Source organism: Schistocerca serialis, chromosome 3 (genome assembly GCF_023864345.2).
Source record: "Schistocerca serialis cubense isolate TAMUIC-IGC-003099 chromosome 3, iqSchSeri2.2, whole genome shotgun sequence".
NCBI classification, from domain to species: domain Eukaryota; kingdom Metazoa; phylum Arthropoda; class Insecta; order Orthoptera; family Acrididae; genus Schistocerca; species Schistocerca serialis.
The window spans coordinates 308,950,461-308,974,478 of record NC_064640.1 but is presented as its reverse complement, the minus strand read 5'-3'; the positions used below and the strand labels follow the sequence as shown (position 1 = coordinate 308,974,478).

Sequence of the window (24,018 nt, the reverse complement as noted above, 5' to 3'; positions counted from 1 at the left end):
ACTAAAAATTTTGGCACTTCTTCTGTCACAGATTTATATGCCGGCTCTTTCTCTCAGATATCAGTAAAAATGAAAAAACCTGTTATAACTGAGACCAAAAGAATTCCGAAAAATATCGGTTATTCAGAATTACAACATCGGTATCGGTCGTAACCGGTCGGTTTTTCCCATCCCCTGGCGTAGCCGGTGACTACGCACAAAGCCACGCCCCATTTTGCTGGCGTTAAGTGAAACCAACAAACAATTCTCGGCCCTCCAGCTTAAACTGAATTTCAGTGATCACATAAGGAGAGAAGTGTACTGGAAACCACTGAGAAAGCACAGATGGCTCATGCGCAAATCGAAGCCGAACGGTTGCAAAAAAAGGCGTGCCAAATACAGATGCAGCTGCAGCGGCGTTTTGAGTGTGTAGAGGTGACGTATGAGAGAGGGGCTGCGCCACGTGAGGCGTCTTCGTCGGCAGACAGAAGACGATCGCCTTGCTTAAATTAGTCTGCGCGTCCTGCTAGGCCAAACCAGTGCTGGGGCGGCTGCGCAGCGGCGCCACGGAACCATCGTAAGTATTGTCTCACCTCAGCTTGTCTTATGTTGCGCCATAACCAGCAATTTCATCGTCAGCGTTCTATTTCGTATTCTACTTCCTACAAACGCTCTCTGTACCTTCCGAAATCAGCCCGTATTTCTTCTTCCTTCTGTTTTGTTCCGACCCCGTCACTTAGGTAATAAGTTCCTTTTTGTTAAGTTATTAAGTTACTTTGTGGACTTTAGTTGATACTACTTACTGGTGATTCATAAAATGCAGCGATTCCATCGCCCACTGCAGCACAAAGCAATACGTAGTGATGCATCGTCAGCCTTCAAAGCAGGATCCAAACGCTCGATTTTGTACTTAAACCGATTACTCGTCTATCAAACACGATTGCATTATGCATTTAGCGTACTTTTAGTTACTCGTTATTCCGCTCGTGGTGCGATCCGCTCCAGTTCAGAGCGATACTTTTTTTATTACAAGAACTGATTTGCAGAAGCATCATCCATCTGTCATATTCTATACGTACAGGAATTGAATATATGACACACATTCGGACCACAGATCGTTTTATATTTTATATCAAACAATGAAAAATTATCCGTCATTCAGCTTGACGCTAAGCTTGAGAATGTCTCACATTTAGTATCACATCTTATGTAATTAGAGAGACTAATTAACACATGTACATTTAACGTTAGTGTTTCACTACATGCAAAGTGAGACGTCTGAGAGAAATCTCCAGATCGATTCATGGGCACATTTGTGTTTCGTTTCCAATATTAGAACCAGAATGTTTGCCAAGATTTCGTACGACCTCTACAACGTAGATATTACAAACGAGAGGAAAAAAATGGAACTTGAAGGTGACGCGATTTATTCTAAAATTTTAACTTGTTTCGCTGTATCATAAGTAAGGAGAACCATAGAACTGATTCTCTTCTTTCCTACGCCACAGTTTCGCGTTGACGAAGCGTGTTGTAATAGCAATGCAATGTCATAAATACAGTGATTATGAAAAATTAAGATATTTATGTTCTGTAATTTTCCGGATTAGAATCATTATGCTAAATAGTATTCAGAGCGGAAGTGTAAGACGTAAAGTAGATATGAAAAACACACACACACACACACACACACACACACACACACACACACAGAGAGAGAGAGAGAGAGAGAGAGAGAGAGAGAGATAGTGATGCAATGCATTCTCCGTCAAATAAAGCAATGTCATAACTCATTATTTGAAGTGCGCGAAACAAGATTTTGTAGGGATAAACCGTTTGGTTGATGTGAACGAAAGTATGTTCTTGTCAACGGACATCCAAAGCCATACCTTTTGTTCTAGAAGATTGTGTGGGGACGAATTACGGATTACCTATTGTTTATTAATGATTCCGCGAGTCTGTGTCTCATTTTGACCCACTTTTGTTGTGTGTGTGTGAGGAATATTTGAAATGAAATGTGACGGTGTTTACTGCAGGATTCATAGATATTCCATAAAGTATGTGATGTATTCTGAGTATCAAACTGTTCGCTTTTCCCATATTGCCTTGAAGCTTTGTGTGGGAACCGCATCATATTTTCCAGTGTATGTGTGTTTCATCGTTGTGTTGTTGGAAATGTGACTCCAATTTCAAGGTGGCTATTTTGCACGTTTGCCATCACAAATGATTATATAGTTTCAACGTCAGAGAAACAAGAAATGACGCTTCGGCTACCGTTCCGTCGACTGAGTTCATTGAAGATAATATTTTAAGACAAGGACGGAACAGAAAATCGGCAGCGACCGTTTTGAAGAAGCCACCTCAGTGTTCGGCAGGAGCGATTTCGTGAAACTGCGGAAAACTTTACTCAGTATGAACAGAGAGGGATTTGAAATGAGTATCTCCCGAGTAGAAGGACCAGTATCTTCACCTCTGAGCCAACTCGCTCCACCTAATGAATCGCCTAAGTTTCCATTGTGGATGCACTCGAGTAGTCCTTGACGTCTCTACATTTTGCAGTTTAAATCTATGTTCATACAGTAATAATGTATTCTGCTCATGTCACATTAGATGCTTTCCGTTTTACGTAAAGACGTATGTTTTTCTTCGTTGAGTAAAAGGGTCATTTATAAGGAGTCATAGGCGTGATTTCACAACTACATGGCGAACTAGATGTAACATAACACTTCCTAATTACCTCATGAACAATATTTTTCAGTTGAGCACCGTTTGTTGGTCAACATCAGTATGAATATTTTAGAACTGCGTACGTTACGAATTTCTTTTCTTTCTACTTCCTTTATCGCCTTGCATTTACCGTCCATGTAGCAGATTCGTGAAAGGTCTGTTCCTTCGATTATTGTGCCCTGCGCTCGTACGTATAAATAACCTGACATATCTTTTTCGGTTTTTCGGTGTCCTCTATATGAATTGACACCATAAGCTGGCAAAGGCGAAAGAGCCGGTAATCCCTGCATCTGGATTGGGGTGATTCTTATTTTTTCAAATTTCGCGTTTCTTCATACACACCACCTAGTTTTTTTCCTTTTATTTTAAAAAGAATTTTAAGGCCTGTTTTGTTGAAACCGATGAGGAGGAACCAATGCCACAGTGGCCGAGAAGTTATGTCGTGTCATTACATGTTGTTTAGTATTGCTTATGCGTGTACTTGACTGCTATATAGGGTGGTGCTTAAATTTGGGTTACATAAAGATGTCAAGTGATTTTAGAACCCCAGCCAATTTTATTACTTATGGCATGTTTTTATAACATGCTAAGTTTCATTACACTCATACCGCAACGGACTTAAATATTTAAATACGAGATATATATTGAAATAATCGTGTGTATTTTCTATTGTAATAAACAATTGAAATCAACCTATTACGTATGTTTTGCAAATACGCTTAAATATATTTAAATGGGATAAATTCAAATACTACTGTATAAAAGAACATACAATATGTGTGAATGCAGCGTAAGTCAACACTAGTTTTAAGCACAATTTTCTTTGCACTACCTTTTTATTGTCAATCAGGGTATGTGATTCTGCAAACATCACAAAATTAATTCTTATTGTTCTTCATCGGATGTCATAGTTACTGAAATCTTACATCAATTTCACTCCTCTTTTTGCCATATCTTACGTCACCCAAGAAAAATGAACCTCATTTAAGAAATCAAAATCGATGCATATCTTCTTCAACATGTCCAAACTCTTGACTGAAACGAACTCTTAACTCCGCTGCAGAGCCAAAATCTCATTCTGGAAACATCCCCCAGGTTGAGGCTAAGCCATGTCTCCGCAATATCCTTTCTTCCAGGAGTACAAGTCCTGCAAGTTTCAAATTCAAATGGTTCAAGTGGCTCTGAGCACTATGGGACTTATCATCTGAGGTCATCAGTCCCCTAGACTTAGAAGTACTTAAACCTAACTAACCTAAGGACAGCACGCACATCCATGCCCGAGGCAGGATTCGAACCTGCGACCGTAGCAGCAGCGCGGTTCCGGACCGAAGGGCCTAGAACCGCTCGGCCACAACGGCCGGCTATGCAAGTTTCGCAGGAGAGCTTCTGTAAGTTTAGAAGGTAGGAGATGAGGTACTGGTGGAACCACAGCTGACAGCACCGATCATGAGTCGTGATTGAGTGGATCAGTCGCTTGAGGACTTGCCTGGGAATGGCAAAGGTCCCGAGTTCGAGGTTATGTCCAGCACACAATTTTACTATGCCAGAAAGCTTCATACAGCGCACATTCCGCCGCAGAGAGAAAATATCATTCTGGAGTGTGATAGCAGTCAAGCACTTGTATAAGCAGTAATAAACAACACACGGTGACATGACGCAAATTGTCGGCATCTGCAGTATGAGTTTCTCGTCTTCAAGTTCAACAAAATAGGTCTTAAAATTCTTCTTAAAACACAAGGAAAAAATCTAAGGGGTACGCGAGAAGAAACATGAAATTCGAAAAAAGAAGGAACAGCCTAATTTCGATGCAGGGTGTCGCTTGCAAGAAGTGTTCTGGGCACAGAGCTTAAGTTTTCATGCTCGATTGTCTACTAAATTGTAGTTAAACTGCCACTTGTCAGAACGTTGCCTGGAGTGGTAGTCATATACAAATGTTTGTCATAGACAAAATTAGCTATGTGTGAAGCGTTCAATAAATTCGAAAGTGAAATTCTACCTACAGACTTGACAGAAAGTCCTAAGAAGTTTTGGTCTTATGTTAAATCAGCAAAAGTACCGCTGCCATCTTCCCAGACACTCTGTGACCAGAGTGGCATTCAAAAAGAGGATGACACAGGAAAAGGCGAACGTATTTTTCCATAACTGTTTCACAGACGAAGATCGCACTGCAGCTCCTCCTTTAAACTGTCGCAGAAACTACAAAATGACATATCGAAATAAGTGACCATGGGACAGGAAAGTAACTGAAATCGCTCAACGGAGGAAAGGCCACTGGACTTGGCGGGGATACCAGTTCGATTCTACACAGAGTTTCCAAAAGAACTGCTCCTCTTCTAACAGATCTCTTGAGGAGCGAAGCGTTCCTAATGATTGCAGATCATTTCAGTTTTCAGAAAGGATCGTCGACGAGATGCACAAAACTATAGGCCTATATCTCTGACGTCTCTCTGTTGCAGAAATGTAGGAATTGTTTTATGCCTGCTTATTATGGCATTTCTGGAGACCTAATATCTCTTCTGCAGGTATCAACATTAGTTCCGAAAACTGTTCGTGTACGAGACCCAGTAAGCAGTAGATACGGGCGTCCAGGTAGATAGCGTGTTCCTAGACTTCCTGAAGGTGTTCGATACATTTACACACTGCCGACTAATGAACAAAATAGAGGCGTACGGAATATCAGACCATCCGTGTGACTGGTTTGAAGAGTTTCTAGTAAATAGGACACAGCACATCATTCTGACGTAGATATAACTTCGGTTGTGCCCCAAAGGAGTGTTACAGGACCACTCCTTTCACAGTGTATATAAATGACCTAATAAATAACATCGCAAGTTCCATGAGGCCTTTCGCTGATGATGCTGTTGTGTATAGAGAAGTCGTAACGCCAGAAAATTGTAGCGAAATGCAGGAAGACCTGCCGAGGATCTACACTTGGTGCAGGGAGTGGCAACTGGCCATCAACATAAACAATTAACGTATTGCGAAAACAGAGATAGTAAGACCCTTAAATGTATGATTACACGATTGCAGAACAATGAGCGGAAGCAGTTACTTCCATAACGTATGAAGTGATATGTCCACTGATGGCGGCCCGAAAAATATCTAGGTAGCAATGACTAGATATTTTTTATTTATCAAAGATTAAGAGCATGTCTGCTCTCACGAGAATTCAAACAAAACATAAAATGAGCCACTCTTTAAACAGAACAACAATACTTCTGGCAGCTCAAGGCTGGTCAGATTGTCACTGAGTCTAAGTTGACTAAATATACACTTCATAAAAGCCAAAGTTCTATCGAACGCTCAGTGTTAAGTACAAAATGAGTGAACAAAGTTTAAGTCGAATGGGGAGCAAAACTGTCTAAGTCTGGCGTTTAGCTATTTGAAAGTTAAACAGGAATAAATTTACAACCCCACAAGTCTGCTACGACAACAGAGTCCCCATCTTCTTCGGCAAGGAGCAAGTCCACAGCCGCCAATTCCCGCATTCCCGAAGTCAGACGTGAACGACAGAGACGCTGTGCGCCGACTCTCGAATGAGAATCCTGTGGAATCGGCACCTGCCGCAGGAAACTCACTCGGAGCAAACTAGTCTGGTCTAGCTCGAGAGGTGCCCTAAATACTACTCGGCCCTAGGTTACAGCCTGAACTATTTTCGATCACGTGTCTTGCAGAAGAGAGTAGGTCCGTGTGGACGGCGGCCTCTAGCAGTACTTGGGTTACGTCCTTGTGGACGGTCGGACCATGGCTATCTGCCTTCCAGAAAATTGTCCACTTTGTGTTAGGCATCTTGGAAGAGCTGATGTCATGTTGGTTACTGAGATCACAGGCGTTAAGCCTTGGTACAGCATCTTCTCGCTCCCCACATCCCAACCCCCCTCCCACAGAGGGGAGGAGATGGTGAATTTCATCTCAACATCCGTGGAGTAGGCAGGTTCCAGGGCCCACATTGGGTATTTTGAGTGAAAAACGGTGGCAGGTAGATTGCTGACTAGGGGTCAGTGAACTGTGTGTTTAACGATAGAAAGTTGGGACCAATGCGATCAATGTGAAGTTTCTTTGCAAGAGACGTGACATCCTGCGGGGTTGACCTGTAGGATGCCAGAGAAAGGGTGAGAACCTCATTCAGACGATGGTGACAGTGAAGGTTAGGCATTTGAGTTGTAAAGGAACAGACGAAACATGCTACTAGTTGGTTTCAGGCAAGGTGAAAGGGTGATGTGGGAACTAAGACAATGCCAATGGGGAATTCTGCAGATGGAAACTGTGGACCATTGTCTGTAACAATGATGTCAGGAAGTTCTTTAGGTGGCAAAACATGAGATAAGATTTGAATACTGTGTCTAGTTGATGTGACATTCATGGTTGAAACGTATGGGAACCCACTGCCTGTGTCTATTGAAATTTACCAAGTGTGGCCCAAGAAAGGTCCCACAAAATCCAAATGAAGCCTTGACCAAGGGCTGGAAGAGACTGGCAGAGATAACATTGTGGTGGGGCAGCCTGCTCACTCTGGCAGGTAGTGCAAGAGGACACCATTTGAGTTATATCAGTGTCCATTCCACGCCAATAGACAAGTTGGTGGGCTAGACATTCAATGAGCACCACGCCCCAGAGCCTTAACTGGAGAGATGCAGAGATGACCACCTGTGTGTGACTATTTCCTCCGTAGAGCAGCAGCACATTGTTCAGCTTGCAAGAGGACACCATTTGAGTAATATCAGTGTCCATTCCACGCCAATAGACATGTTGATGGGCTAGACATTCAATGAGCACCACGCTCCAGAGCCTTAACTGGAGAGATGCAAAGATGACCACCTGGGTATGACTGTTTCCTCCGTGGAGCAGCAGCACATTGTTCAGCTTTGAGAGCGCTTTCCGATGGTGCCAGTAGGCCTGGATCTCCAGCTCCTGGATCTGGCGACCAACTGTGGCATACCAGATGGAGGATCTTGCTGATGGTTGGATCCTCCATGTTGAACGAGCGAGGTGGCGCAGTGGTGAGCACACTGGACTCGCATTCAGGAGGACGACAGTTGAATCCCGCGTCGGGCCATCCTGATTTAGGTTTTCCGTGATTTCCCTAAACTGCCTCAGGCAAATGCCGGGATGGTTCTTTTTAAAGGGCACAGCCGACTTCCTTCCCCACCCTTCCCAATGAGACCAATGACGCCGCAGTTTGGTCTCCTCCCCCCAAAATAAACCCAATCCAACCCTTCAAGTTGTGGCATGTGATGAGTTTGGTGTCCAATAGGAAGTTGGCCATGGATTCATCCGTAGTGATATCATGGAGTAAATAAACTGTGAAATATAGCATTGTTAAGGCTTTCATGGCAACTTGTTGACAAATTGTCTGATGGCTTCTGGCTTGGGTTCTTTGGCTGATATTTTTTTCATAACTTTTCTGACGTTTCGCCAGCACAAGTGGCTGGTATTGTCAAAGCTTCACCCTCTATTGCTCATGGTGGAGGGTGAAGCTTTGGCAATGCCAGCCACTCGTACTGGCGAAATGTGAGAAAAATTATCAAACAAACGTCAGCCAAAGAACACGAGACACAAGCCAACACATAAATTTGTCACTTCGGGATCCATGTCGAACACAGGGGCTTGACCCAGGAGTAGGTGTGAAAGGAGACAAACGTTTGCATGTTGTGAGGTGGAATATCATAATTACAACTTGACAGGAACAAGACCCACCACTGAAGGCAGCATGGAGTTTTGGTGGAAATGTTGGCTAAAACCTTGAAAATAGGGAGCATGCCTACCATACTCATAATCATAAAATTTTTTAAGGATGAAAATGGTGGGTAATGGTTCTTTCTTAATATGACTATAATTTCACTAAGCCGAAGTAGGGCTTTTCGGACGCAGAAGCGATTGTACATTCCACACTGTCAATCACGTGGGACAGGCTGCTCCCACCCCACACTCTGATTCATATGCTGCCAGTATAAGATTTGGTGGGATTGTATGCTGTGAGGCACAAGGAGTGGAAAAGAGCCTGTCTTAAGTCTCTGAGAGCATTGAAACGCACTGTTGTCCGTTATCAATGAACGCTTTTCTGCAGTAGGTCATGTAGTGGTTCAGTAATGGCGGCCACATGGGGAATAAAATTTTTGTAGTAATTTGTCACAACGCTGATTTCAGCTAGCTATTATTGATAGGAGCCAGAAGCTTTCCTACTACCTTGGTGTACTGAGATATGAGGCACATACTGGAAGCACTGACAATGTGCCCAAGATATTCAAGTTGACGCACAAAGAAAAAACACTTGTCCTTGTTACATTTTAGATTTGCCTGTTGGAGGACTGTGAACACAGTGTACAAGTTGTTGGCCAGATCCTGGGCATTGCCTGTGATGAGAATATCATCTGATTAATTTGCTGTGCCCAATACATTGTGGATGAGATCACTGAAATATTGCTGGGGTACTAGCTACAGGGAAGTCTGTTGTACTATCTGATGACTAAGATATGTCAGGATTCTTCATCCAATGGCAGTTGGAGGTATGCGTCCCTCAGGTCAATTTTTGAAAACACTTTTCTGCCTGCTGGATGGGCCACAATTTCCCCTACCTTAGATATCAGGTATGCATCATGGCTGATTGAGCATTGATGGACGTCTTGAAATACCCGCAGATGTGTAAGGGACCATTTGGTTTTTCAATGATGACAGTTGGTGTGGCCTGTCTAGAAGAACTGAAAAACGCATTGCTGTGAGAAAAAAGCTGCATAAACGTCCAGTCAGATCATTATAAGATTTAAAAGTGATGTATAAAGTGTGGCATCCTGCTTTAAATGTACCGAAATGTAAAAGTGTGTACTTCGTACAATGCAAAAAATGTTTCATATGGCTCTGAGCACTTGGCGACTTAACTTCTGAGGTCATCAGTCGCCTAGAACTTATAACTAATTAAACCTAACTAACCTAAGGACATCACACACATCCATGCCCGAGGCAGGATTCGAACCTGCGACCGTAGCGGTCGCTGGGTTCCAGACTGTAGCGCCTAGAACCGCACGGCCACTCCGGCCGGCTCATACAATGCAAAAACGCAGTATCACATGATTACACTATCAATGAATCTCAGCTGGAATTAATCAATTCACACAATTCCATAGGTGTAACACGTTGTGGCGATATGAAATTTGATGATCAAATAAGCTCAATCGTTAGACAAAACATGTGGTAGACCTAATTTCACTGGCAGGTGTCTGCAGTCTGCAAAGGAGAATACTTTAAAACACTCGTACATCCCATCTTACAATATTGCTCAAACGTGTGAGACCCATACCAAATAGAACTAAAAAGGGATAGTGAACGTACCCAAAGAACCGCAGCAAGAATGGTCATAAGTAGAGACAGCATCATAAAAACCTCAAAATATGCATGAAGAATGATTAAAAATGTATGAAAAGTGTCGAAACATCCAAGATCAGATAATAAAAAAACATGGTTTTACTGCGTGCATTATATCTCAAAGTCGAACCTGTGCATATTAGTTACGAGGAGCAGTACCGGCCACGCGAAAAATCGGTACATTTACAATGCTGATATCATTTTCTGAATACTTTCTGGTAGAGGTTAGGAAGGGGGACTTTCTGGGATTATTTTCTAAAAATTTGCAAAATGGAGACGCATACCATGTTTCAACAATTGTTCCTTCTTTGCTGTTGTGGTAGGTAACAAGCGGATGCGATGAGAGTGAGTCACAGCGAAACAGTCGATGTGTACAGGACCAACCTCGAGATATATCGCACGCAGAGGAGCACACTCAAAAACTCCATAATATTTTATTTGAAAAAAAGTACAATCAAGAATTTTTTTGAGCAGTAATCATTTTTTCTTAATACTATTGTACCAAACCATCATATACAATTTATTTTACATTTTTCTACTATAGTAAACATAAACGACCAAGTACTGTTCCAGTTACTGGGCAGTAAGATTGTGTCTTCGATCACTCAAAACATTTTTGTAAGCAGAAAAGGACCGTTCTACAGCAACTGAGGTAATCGGGCAGAATTTGAATTTGGGTGCTATGTTGGCACTTCTTGTATCTGGTAAATGTGCACCCGTCTGATTAATAAAACTACCAATCTGGCACAAGGCTTCAAAGCATGGGTTACTGTTTAAAATGTTTTCAAACTTTTCTTTAAGTTTTCTTGGGAATACCTCAGGCAATGAATAGTTCACTAGAATAATTTTATTCATTAACTGAATAGATTCATTCAATGCCAAACCTTCAGTTTCAAGCTTTTTCATACTTGAGTGCTAATCACAGCAATGTATTTTTTAATACCTGATTCATTAAAAGCTTCCTTGCACTGGCAAACTGCGAAAGCTTCTACACTATCGAAGTCTTTTACTACCCCTCTAATGGCCTCGAAATGTTCATTGTAAGACAAGACAGCTTTGACCCACATACCCTAACGAGTTACCACTGCTTCGGGAGGTAAAGCACATTTGTTAGTTTTTCTTTGTAGGTCTTGATGCGAGCAGAAGCCTTTAGAAACCCTTTGTTTGCCGATAAAATCAGTTTATTTACATTCACAAACGCGGAACGTACTTGTTCAGCAAGGCGATGTACTCCATGAGCAAAGCACGCCACATGAATCAAATTGGGATAAAATACTCGGAGGGCTTTTCCTGCTTTGATCATATAGGGAGCAGCATCTGAAATAAACACCCTTTCATCTGCAGAAGAATCTGGAAATATTTTTCTAATACCCTCATTCACAAATCTGGCGATCGCAGAATGATATCTTTTTCAAGTTCTTTGCAGGTCGCTAAATAGGAAGAAGAAGGCTCTTCTTTTAGAACACCAACAATTAAATTTGCAATGTAACGGCCACAAGTTTCTGTAATTTCGTCAACTGAAAATCAGATAATGCTGTCCTTGAGTTAATTGCGTATCTCTTCCAGAACATTTACGTAAATTGTCGGTATGTGATGTTTATGCAATGTTGATTCATGTGACATTATTTTGATTTAAGCAATATTTACGCGGGAAGCTGAACTGAAACAATGGACGTACGATTAAAAGCTTGCATGGTTTAATTTAATTATTGCCGACGCGTACTTTATGACAGCGGTGAGGATTAACCAGGGGCGCGGGCGCAGGAGCATTGACTCTGTCTGCCTGTTCCTGTTCCTCTTCTCTAATGATTTCGCTAGGCAGTGGCCTCTCAGTTAGCGATTGCACGCAGTTCTAGGTCGTGGTCAATCTGTGAGACATCAAAACTAGATCGAGCTAGAGAGCACCTGTCCAAATTTTTAAAATATTGTAAACATAGAGCGAAAATATGCATCGTCAATAGTTTTTAGTTAAAATATGCAATAACCGGTGAAAAGGAGCCAAATATGCAAATGCATATGCAACAAGCAAATGCATGTAATCCGGTCCTAGTCATAAGTTTGTTTCACTCACGAGAGAGCTCGGAGAAATGTTCAAAAAGCTGAACTTGCAGATGTTTCCTTTGCCAGCCGACAGTGCCGGCTGAGAAATCACGATGGCGTTTAAAATATATGTGATTGTTATCGCAGAACAAGCAGGAGCGACCTAAAACACTGTGTTATTTTACTGAACACGCTGGGGCGGTGTTCAAGCTGAGGCGTTTGTAGTTTGTGGCCAGTGGAAGCCGAGGCAACGGTGCTATGATCGCGCTACGAGAAGTCTTCTGGTATAGGAGCGAGAGGGAAGCGCCCTATGCGCATGTGCAACGCGAGCGAATTATGTGCAGCAGCTGCGGGGTATATGACGCACTGCTATGGCAGCTCACGCAGAGTGGAAAGTACGCGGCTGCGGAATTTCGCCGCTTGCCAGCGGCATATCCCATAGTGAAGCGGAAATCGCGCGACGGCAGCGACAGAAGCCTGGGCAGTCCACGCAGGCGGAGGAACACGTGCGTGAAGAGCGGCCAGCTGACAGCAGTGGAGTGGTTGCTGACTGACGGTAGTAGGTTGTACGTTCTGAGGCTGTATGTCTTACAGGGTGTGTTCTTTACATATAGAGAAAACTAACACAGAAATTTTGATAATGAAGGTAGGTGAAAGGCCTTTGATTTGGGGCAAAAGGAGACAAGAATACATGAATATAAACAAGAAAGATATTGCATGACATGACATTTGCTGTGAATTATTTCTAGATTTCGCAGAGCGAATGTACGGGATAAAATCGGTTGGTACATATTTCATCTCTTCATCAGTAATAACACTGTGTTACATGATCAGGCAGTGTAACAGCAGAATTAGCGATTTATGTTCCCCAAACTCATTACGCGTCTTTATTTAGAGAATAGTCGTAACTTATAAGTTTTGAGTAACTCTTACATTTCACTTATTGTTGACATGCTATATCTTTCTTCTTCTGGTACAATGTAGCAGAATGAACACTACTGCATGTTACAAAGAGACTAATTCAGTTTCAGTTCTGATGAAACCAGGTAACGGTTTTTTAAGTTATTAAATCGGCATCCGATGACAATATAGACCAAATATTTACAAAAATTCTCAGTGCTCTGATCTCAGAGGTATTCCTAGTGTGAGTGATAGACGGTTTGATACTGGAAAACGTCTAAAATCCACACTGTTGTTATAAAAATGACTTTGTAACTTCTTTATCATGTTATTGTTGAACCGTGAGTTTACTTTCAAAACTTTTTCTTAAGAATGTACTTAATTTACTAGCGATTCATCAAGATCATTAACACATTTAATCACACTATGTGAGCGTGTAAGTAGTTGCCAGCGGGTAACTGATGAAAACAAATCAAATTTCTTTCATCAAATGGAAATTTTATTCCTAAAAGGCTTTTTTTTTTTTTGGAAACAGATTTAAAATTATAATCAGAAAGCACCCTCTAAATATCAAGTTACAATTTATTCAGAGACAGAAAGAACAAATTTTTGACAGTATGAGCTTTCGGGCTGAGAACTTGCCGATCCCTTTTGACACGGCCGTAGTGACGACCGCTTACAACAACCGCTGAAAGACTACACTGGTGCAAATCTGCAACACACCAGATTACTTTAAACTAAAAATTTTAACAACTCACACAAGAACATAAACCATGCACCCAGTAGGAGGGATGGAAATGGTACAAACACTAACATTAAAAGATTAACTTGCCAGCGAAGGTGCAACTTGATTTCATGATTAAAAAAACACTCTTACGGTGAAAGGGTGGCAACTTTACATACTAAAATAACTATTTAAATAAAAACCCATGAAATGCAGTCTTACATACACTCCTGGAAATTGAAATAAGAACACCGTGAATTCATTGTCCCAGGAAGGGGAAACTTTATTGACACATTCCTGGGGTCAGATACATCACATGATCACACTGACAGACCCACAGGCACATAGACACAGGCAACAGAGCATGCACAATGTCGGCAGTTGTACAGTGTATATCCACCTTTCGCAGCAATGCAGGCTGCTGTTCTCCCATGGAGACGATCGTAGAGATGCTGGATGTAGTCCTGTGGAACGGCTTGCCATGCCATTTCCACCTGGCGCCTCAGTTGGACCAGCGTTCGTGCTGGACGTGCAGACCGCGTGAGACGACGCTTCATCCAGTCCCGAACATGCTCAATGGGGGACAGATCCGGAGATCTTGCTGGCCAGGGTAGTTGACTTACACCTTCTAGAGCACGTTGGGTGGCACGGGATACATGCGGACGTGCATTGTCCTGTTGGAACAGCAAGTTCCCTTGCCCGTCTAGGAATGGTAGAACGATGGGTTCGATGACGGTTTGGATGTACCGTGCACTATTCAGTGTCCCCTCGACGATCACCAGTGGTGTACGGCCAGTGTAGGAGATCGCTCCCCACACCATGATGCCGGGTGCCGGCCCTGTGTGCCTCGGTCGTATGCAGTCCTGATTGTGGCGCTCACCTGCACGGCGCCAAACACGCATACGACCATCATTGGCACCAAGGCAGAAGCGACTCTCATCGCTGAAGACGACACGTCTCCATTCGTCCCTCCATTCACGCCTGTCGCGACACCACTGGAGGCGGGCTGCACGATGTTGGGGCGTGAGCGAAAGACGGCCTAACGGTGTGCGGGACCGTAGCCCAGCTTCATGGAGACGGTTGCGAATGGTCCTCGCCGATACCCCAGGAGCAACAGTGTCCCTAATTTGCTGGGAAGTGGCGGTGCGGTCCCCTACGGCACTGCGTAGGATCCTACGGTCTTGGCGTGCATCCGTGCGTCGCTGCGGTCCGGTCCCAGGTCGACGGGCACGTGCACCTTCCGCCGACCACTGGCGACAACATCGATGTACTGTGGAGACCTCACGCCCCACGTGTTGAGCAATTCGGCGGTACGTCCACCCGGCCTCCCGCATGCCCACTATACGCCCTCGCTCAAAGTCCGTCAACTGCACATACGGTTCACGTCCACGCAGTCGCGGCATGCTACCAGTGTTAAAGACTGCGATGGTGCTCCGTATGCCACGGCAAACTGGCTGACACTGACGGCGGCGGTGCACAAATGCTGCGCAGCAAGCGCCATTCGACGGCCAACACCGCGGTTCCTGGTGTGTCCGCTGTGCCGTGCGTGTGATCATTGCTTGTACAGCCCTCTCGCAGTGTCCGGAGCAAGTATGGTGGGTCTGACACACGGTGTCAATGTGTTCTTTTTTCCATTTCCAGGAGTGTAGAATATACAAGGTTGGCCAAACATGCTCTAAATTACACATATACCGCCTCTCAAGATGATAGGCAAGATAAAAACGTATTTCAGGAATTCGGCCGTTACACTTCAAGCAATAAACTCGTTAACACCGAATCCGACAAACATGACAGAGGCAGCTATTAACGTACGGCAGACCGACAGACAGACAGACAGACAGACACTAACTGCCTAACAAATGCGGACGGGAGACAGAAGAGCAAGATGGGGACGAGAGACTGCCCAAGAAAACAAGTAGAATTTAACAAGTAAGTGAAACGAGATATCACGAATCAATTACCTTCTAATAAACTGCGAAGTCTGGCGAAGACCTGGCGCAGCATCCCCAAAACGCTCTCCCGAACCGTCCGCTGCCAGCCGCTTCAACGGACGCAGGAAGGCGGCAGCTCGCACCGGCCAGCCCGATGTCGTGGGTTGACTCCTGTTGCTCTCGTGTCGGCCGCGAAGCCACTACCCCTCGCTATAAGGCGCGGCCCACTGGACTGACGTGGCGACCTCACATGCGCCGACGCTCAAGACGGACAAGTCATCTTGTGTCCCAGTGCGCGACCGACCAACCGATCGATCGATCCAAACGCCAATGACCATTGCCTGAACACACTCGAGCGAACTGGCGGCCTAACACATACTAGCACTTCGGACGACAGACAGACACTGACTGCCCCACAGTGACCCGGCTGACCAACTGATCAGACTCGCCGCCTCGTGAGCTCATAGCGCCCCTTAAATGCACGTGAACAGGCTACCTTTCCCCTTTCACACCAGAGGGAGACACCAAAGCTGCGATTGCCACAGCAGCGCCACCGCCAGAAACGGAGGGCGACTGCTTTACACTACGCGCTGCGGCGCGCTCTTCAAAACAGCAAATTTTACCACGGCTCAATTGTAAACGCGCACAACAAATACACTGAAGCGTCAAACAAACTGGTACACCTGCCTAATATACTGTAGGGCCTCCGCGAGCACGCAGAAGTGGTATGGACTCGACTAATGTCTGAAGTAGTGCTGGAGAGAACTGACACCATGAATCCTGCAGGGCTATCCATAAATCCGTAAGAGCATGTTGCAAGGAATCCTAGATATGCTCAATAATGTTCACGTCTGGGGAGTCTGATGGTCAGTGGAAGTATTTAAAGTCCTGCTGGAATTGCCCAAGTCCGTCGGAAAGCACAATGGTCATGAATGGATGCAATTGATCAGACAAGGTGCTTACGTACGTGTCAACTGTCAGAGTCGTATCTACACGTATCAGGGGTCCCATATCACTCCAACTGTACACGCCCCACACATTTACAGAGCCTCCACCAGCTTGAAAAGTCCCCTGATGACATGCAGGTTCCATGGATTCATTAGATTGTCTCCATACCCTTACACGCCCATCCCGTCGATACAATTTGAAACGAGACTCGTCCGACCAGGCAACGTGTTTCCAATCATCAACAGTCCAGTGTCGGTGTTGACGGGCCCAGGCGAGGCGTAAAGCATTGTGGCGTGCAGTCTTCAAGGGTACACGAGTGGGCCTTCGACTCCGAAAGCCCATATCGATGACGTTCCGTTGACTGATTCGCACGCTGACACTTGTTGATGGCCCAGCACTGAAATCTGCAGCAATTTGGGTAAGGATTAAACATCTGTCACGTTGAACGATTCTCTTCAGTCACCGTTGGTCCCGTTCTTGCAGGATCTTTTTCCGGCCGCAGCAATGTCGGAGATTTGATGTTTTCCCGGATTCCTGATATTGACGGTACACTCGTGAAATTGTACGGGAAAATCCCCACTTCTTCGCTACGCCGGAGATGCTGTGTCCCATCGCTTTGCGCCGACTATAACACCACGTTCAAAATCGCTTAAATCTTAATAATCTGCCATTGTAGCAGCATTAGCGGATCTAACAACTGCGCCAGACATTTGCTGTCTTATATAGGCGTTGCCGATCGCAGCGCCGTATTCTGCCTGTTCACATAACTCTGTATTTGAATACGCATGTCTATACCACTTTATTTGGCGCTTTAGTGTATAATGAACGACCGACAAGGATGAAGCAGCGGTGGCAGCACGCACCGCACTTTCTTAAAATGTGTGACGCTCGTTTCATGTAGAAGTGGTAATGATGACATTGTTTCCTTTGCAGCACAGGAATCAATCCACGTGATCACCTTAGAAAATTAAAGTTATTGTAGAACGGAGCATCGAACAAACCGCTTTAAAACGAATTTCTGGAATAGTGTGCGTTAAGAATCAACAGCAGTAGATTTGTTATGTTCCAGACGAATTTACAGGTACAACTAGCGAAAATAACAATCAAGATAGAAAAATCGAATTAACGTAATGTAAACGTGAACGGAAATGCGTTTCACAATAAATTTTACCCCCCCCCCCCCCATGAACCACGGACTTTGGCGTTGGTGGGGAGGCTTGTGTGTCTCAGCGATACAGATAGCCGTACCGTAGGTGCAACCACAACGGAGGGGTATCTGTTGAGAGGCCAGACAAACGTGTGGTTCCTGAAGAGGGGCAGCAGCCTATTCAGTAGTTGCAGGGGCAACAGTCTGGATGATTGACTGATCTGGCCTTGTAACACTAACCAAAATAGCCTTGCTGTTCTGGTACTGCGAACGGCTGAAAGCAAGGGGAAACTACAGCCGTAATTTTTCCCGAGGGCATGCAGCTTTACTGTTTGATGAAATGATGATGGCGTCCTCTGGGGTAAAATATTCCGGAGGTAAAATAGTCCCCCATTCGGATCTCCGGGCGGGGACTACTCAGGCGGACGTTGTTATCTGGAGAAAGAAAACTGGCGTTCTACGGATCGGAGAGTGGAATGTCAGATCCCTTAATCGGGCAGGAAGGTTAGAAAATTTAAAAAGGGAAATGGATAGGATAAAACTAGATACAGTGGGAATTAGTGAAGTTCGGTGGCAGGAGGAACAAGACTTTTGGTCAGGTGAATACAGGGTTATAAATACAAAATCAAATAGGGGTAATGCAGGAGTAGGTTTAATAATGAATAAAAAAATAGGAGTACGGGTAAGCTACTACAAACAGCATAGTGAACGCATTATTGTGGCCAAGATAGACACGAAGCCCACGCCTACTACAGTAGTACAACTTTATATGCCAACTAGCTCTGCAGATGACGAAGAAATTGATGAAATGTATGAGGAGATAAAAGAAATTATTCAAATAGTGAAGCGAGACGAAAATTTAATAGTCATGGGTGACTGGAATTCAAGCGTAGGAAAAGGGAGAGAAGGAAACATAGTAGGTGAATATGGATTGGGGCTAAGAAATGAAAGAGGAAGCCGTCTGGTAGAATTTTGCACAGAGCATAACTTAATCATAGCTAACACTTGGTTTAAGAAACATGAAAGAAGATTGAAACTTCCTGGCAGATTAAAACTGTGTGCCCGACCGAGACTCGAACTCGGGACCTTTGCCTTTCGCGGGCAAGTGCTCTATCAACTGAGTTACCGCAGCACGACTCACGCCCGGTACTCACAGCTTTACTTGTGCCAGTACCTCGTCTCCTACCGTCCAAACTTCGGTAGCTCAGTTGGTAGAGCACTTGCCCGCGAAAGGCAAAGGCCCGAGTTCGAGTCTCGGTCGGGCATACAGTTTTAATCTGCCAGGAAGTTTCATATCAGCGCACACTCTGCTGCAGAGTGAAAATCTCATTCTGGAAATGAAAGAAGATTCTATACATGGAAGAACCCTGGAGATACTAAAAGGTATCACATAGATTACATAATGATAAGACAGAGATTTAGGAACCAGGTTTTAAATTGTAAGACATTTCCAGGGGCAGATGTGGACTCTGACCACAATCTATTGGTTATGAACTATAAATTAAAACTGAAGAAACTGCAAAAAGGTGGGAATTTAAGGAGATGGGACCTGGATAAACTGAAAGAACCAGAGGTTGTACAGAGTTTCAGGGAGAGCATAAGGGAACAACTGACAGGAATGGGGGAAAGAAATACGGTAGAAGAAGAATGGGTAACTTTAAGGGATGAAATAGTGAAGGCAGCAGAGGATCAAATAGGTAAAAAGACGAGGGCTAGTAGAAACCCTTGGGTAACAGAAGAAATATTGAATTTAATTGATGAAAGGAGAAAATATAAAAATGCAGTAAATGAAGCAGGCAAAAAGGAATACAAACGTCTCAAAAATGAGATCGACAGGAAGTGCAAAATGGCTAAGCAGGGATGGCTAGAGGACAAATGTAAGGATGTAGAGGCTTATCTCACTAGGGTTAAGATAGATACTGCGTATAGGAAAATTAAAGAGACCTTTGGAGAAAGGAGAACCACTTGCATGAATATTAAGAGCTTTGATGGAAACCCAGTTCTAAGCAAAGAAGGGAAAGCAGAAAGGTGGAAGGAGTATATAGAGGGTCTATACAAGGGCGATGTACTTGACGACAATATTATGGAAATGGAAGAGGATGTAGATGAAGATGACATGGGAGATATGATACTGCGTGAAGAGTTTCACAGAGCACTGAAAGACCTGAGTCGAAACAAGGCCCCCGGAGTAGACAACATTCCATTAGAACTACTGACAGCCTTGGGAGAGCCAGTCCTGACAAAACTCTACCATCTGGTGAGTAAGATGTATGAGACAGGCGAAATACCCTCAGACTTCAAGAAGAATATAACTATTCCAATCCCAAAGAAAGCAGGTGTTGACAGATGTGAAAATCACCGAACTATCAGTTTAATAAGTCACAGCTGCAAAATACTAACGCGAATTCTTTACAGACGAATGGAAAAACTGGTAGAAGCGGACCTCGGGGAAGATCAGTTTGGATTCCGTAGAAATGTTGGAACACGTGAGGCAATACTGACCGTACGACTTACCTTAGAAGAAAGATTAAGGAAAGGCAAACCTACGTTTCTAGCATTTGTAGACTTAGAGAAAGCTTTTGACAATGTTGATTGGAATACTCTCTTTCAAATTTTGAAGGTGACAGGGGTAAAATAAAGGGAGCGAAAGGCTATTTACAATTTGTACAGAAAGCAGATGGCAGTTATAAGAGTCGAGCGGTATGAAAGGGAAGCAGTGGTTGGGAAGGGAGGGAGACAGGGTTGTTGCCTATCCCCGATGTTATTCAATCTGTATATTGAGCAAGCAATAAAGGAAGCAAAAGAAAAGTTCGGAGTAGGAATTAAAATCCATTGTAATTCTGTCAGAGACAGCAAAGGACTTGGAAGAGCAGTTGAACGGAATGGACAGTGTCTTGAAAGGAGGATATAAGATGAACATCAACAAAAGCAAAACTAGGATAATGGAATGTAGTCGAATTAAGTCGGGTATTGCTGAGGGAATTAGATTAGGAAATGAGGCACTTAAAGTAGTAAAGGAGTTTTGCTATTTGGGGAGCAAAATAACTGATGATGGTCGAAGAAGAGAGGATATAAACTGTAGACTGGCAATAGCAAGGAAAACGTTTCTGAAGAAGAGAAATTTGTTAACATCGAGTGTAGATTTAAGTGTCAGGAAGTCGTTTCTGAAAGGATTTGGATGGAGTGTAGCCTTTTATGGAAGTGAAACATGGACGATAAATAGTTTAGACAAGAAGAGAATAAAAGCTTTCAAAATGTGGTGGTACAGAAGAATGCTGAAGATTAGATGGGTAGACCACATAACTAATGAGGAGGTATTCAATAGAATTGGGGAGAAGAGGAGTTTGTGGCACAACTTGACTAGAAGAAGGGATCGGTTGGTAGGACATGTTCTGAGACATCGAGGGATCACCAATTTAATATTGGAGGGCAGCGTGGAGGGTAAAAATCGTAGAGGGAGACCAAGAGATAAATACACTAAGCAGATTCAGAAGGATGTAGGCTGCAGTAGGTACTGGGAGATGAAGAAGCTTGCACAGGATAGAGTAACATGGAGAGCTGCATCAAACCAGTCTCAGGACTGAAGACCACAACAACAACAACAATTAATTTTATGTCTTACACAAGACCTCAGATTCTGCTGTCTCGCCATGGCTTTTTAGCAGTCTGAATTACAAAATAATTGACAATTTCCGTTTCTTGTTGCTGACATATTACTTCTCCTTTCATCCAAGTTTGTGGCAAACTCATATCGTTTCACAGTAAATGTGTGACCATGGTGCCATAACTGTATAGAATTCAGCAAGCTATAATTATATCGACAGCAAAATTCAGGTTCATATTCATTGCTCGTAGTAACACACGCCATTTGTTCGACAATATGTCATTGTCTTCCTGCCGTAATACGTTTCTAAGAGTGTGATGTAATTCATCGAAGCTTGAGGAAAACCTTAAGAAACAGCTGAAAAACTTCGTTTCATCCTCTAGTAGCTTGTTAAACAAAACGTAAAAAGCTCAGTGTACTAACTATTTACTCACTACTGGATGCATCCAGTTCTTTCGAAGTACTTTTTTCCTTTTCAAACTTTCAGTCCCACGTACACCACTGTTACACAGTGTATAGCATCCATCGCAACTACCATGTGAAAAAAAGAAACAGTCTATCTGCGTTGTCTCCTCGGGGCCACGTCACGAACCGTCTTCAGTCTAAGAAAATTTCTCGCTGTACAAAAATGAACAGTGTATTTTCTCACTTATCTTGAATTTATGTTGTTGTTTAGTCGCAAGGCAAACTTCTATCAGGTTTCCTTTACTTATTTTTTTAAAAATTGACTTTCCTAACAAAAGTAGATACTGAATATTTCGTGAATGTCACAGTGCAGACAAAATAAAATGATGCATTCACTGAAGGGATCACTCTGTCGCTGGTCTATCTTTAATTTCAAAATAAAAATAACAGTTAATTCATTGTTGTCTAAAAGCTGACTTACTGAAGCGTATGCGAAAAAGGAACACGAGACACATCAGTAAACTCGACGTAATACATGGAGATAGTCTCGGATGAGGCCTGTCGCAACCCGTAGTCAGAAGGAGAGCCATGACTCCTTCCGCTCTCAAGTCAATATATGTATATACCTAAAGTGCACCAAACATTAACTGGCAAGCGACTTCGTATGAAGGCATTCTTTTTACCAAATAATTTCCTCACAATCAAATGGAAATCATTGCATAGTGGCACTACATACTGCCTGTGCGGACAGACGGTTTCAAAATTATTTTTTTCGAAAAAAGTAAACGTTTTGCTGGTAAACTAACAAAAGAGTTGGATGTAGCTTTGCTTCACTGACATAAAATAATTTTTTAGGCATCGTAAGTTCCTCGAAGTTTGGCTCCGCGCTTTTCGTTTTGCACGCGCCCAGCATGGCTGTAGGACTCAACATTTATCACCAGCGTCTGTTTGCTCCTGAAACATTCCACTAATGTGTTCTCAACCTTAGGCTGGAGCTAATCATAAGAGTGCGCAATCACAGACAAGTGGACAGAACCTCAATTACTATCATGGCCCCACACCTGTCCTGCGTCCCCAGACTCTTAGGTAGACTTTGGTGTCTTAAGAAGAATCCCTTTTACACCCAAAAAAAGAGCTGCCAACAGATAAACCCGACTTGGCCTTCCTTGGTGCATGGCAAGTAGCTGGCACTGACTGCTATAGCTGCTGTTTCACTTTTGAGGGAAGTGGTGGTCTCATTTATGATCTTAAGTGACAAAATGTGTTTCTTTTTACATCGGCCCAAACATTATTATTCACAATTGATTTTGTCCAGAGTTCAACAAATACGGCACCCATCAAGAGCAAAGTTTTCTGTTAATTAATTTACGACGTAAAATAACACTACTTTTTTCTGTTACGCGTGTGGAGATATTTTTATAATACATTGTTAATTGCTGATATTCCACTATTATATGTGGCATTTCTCGGTGTTTTTATTTGTGACTCCAATTTTGGACCGTTTTTACGTGCATTATATTCAAGAGAAATATGACCAAATCTTAATTTAGTCACCCATTTCTTTACTGTTGAATGAAGGCACAGGCCCCTCAAGTTCTTCACCAACTTTGAATGAATATCCGTTGGCGGTTAACTGTCAAATTCCACGAATTTTGTGACTGTACGGTGTTCCGTTTCATTCATTATAACTAAACACTCAACACTACTCTGCAATGATGTTGACGCTTGATATACGTTATTGGTCAAAGTATATCAACACAAGAACACCAAAATTTTACTGATCTCAGCTCTATCTCTCTGCTAGGTGAGAGATTTTCACCTTGCCTTCATAGATAATATAAAATGCTGCTGAAGTCGCCTAAGAACATCTGTTCCTGCATATCACAGTACACGCAATTTTGCTCGATCTTTGCGAAACAAATAGTAAACTCTGTGTAATGTTACTGTTATCGAATGTTCGTGTTCCCTGTCAGTATGGTACGTTATTATATAAAGTTCGTTTCCTGACATACCATCGACCTTCTCCGAGAATTTGGATTAAACATGGGAATACGTCTGGCTCACAACTGTCATGTTACTAATAACTTCTCGCATATTCTGGCCTACTTAAATACTGTTTCGCTAACGCCACAACAAGGAATAGCTAGGTTTATCTCATGATCATCTTACCATGGGAAGTTCCTTCTTGGGCCGGCCGGTGTGGCCGAGCGGTTCTAGGTGCTTCAGTCTGGAACCGAGCGACCGCTACTGTCGCAAG

General features: G+C 43.3%; 1 protein-coding gene across 1 annotated transcript in view; it reads left to right on the top strand.

Moving 5' to 3' along the window:
• Positions 1-471: 471 nt before the first annotated feature.
• Positions 472-24,018, top strand: part of LOC126470105 (glutamate receptor ionotropic, kainate 2-like) — a 522,028-nt gene continuing 498,481 nt past the window's right edge. Inside the window, exon 1 of the mRNA XM_050097680.1 lies at positions 472-556. The gene's annotated coding sequence lies outside the window, so the exon portion shown is untranslated. The remainder of the gene's footprint in view (positions 557-24,018) is intronic.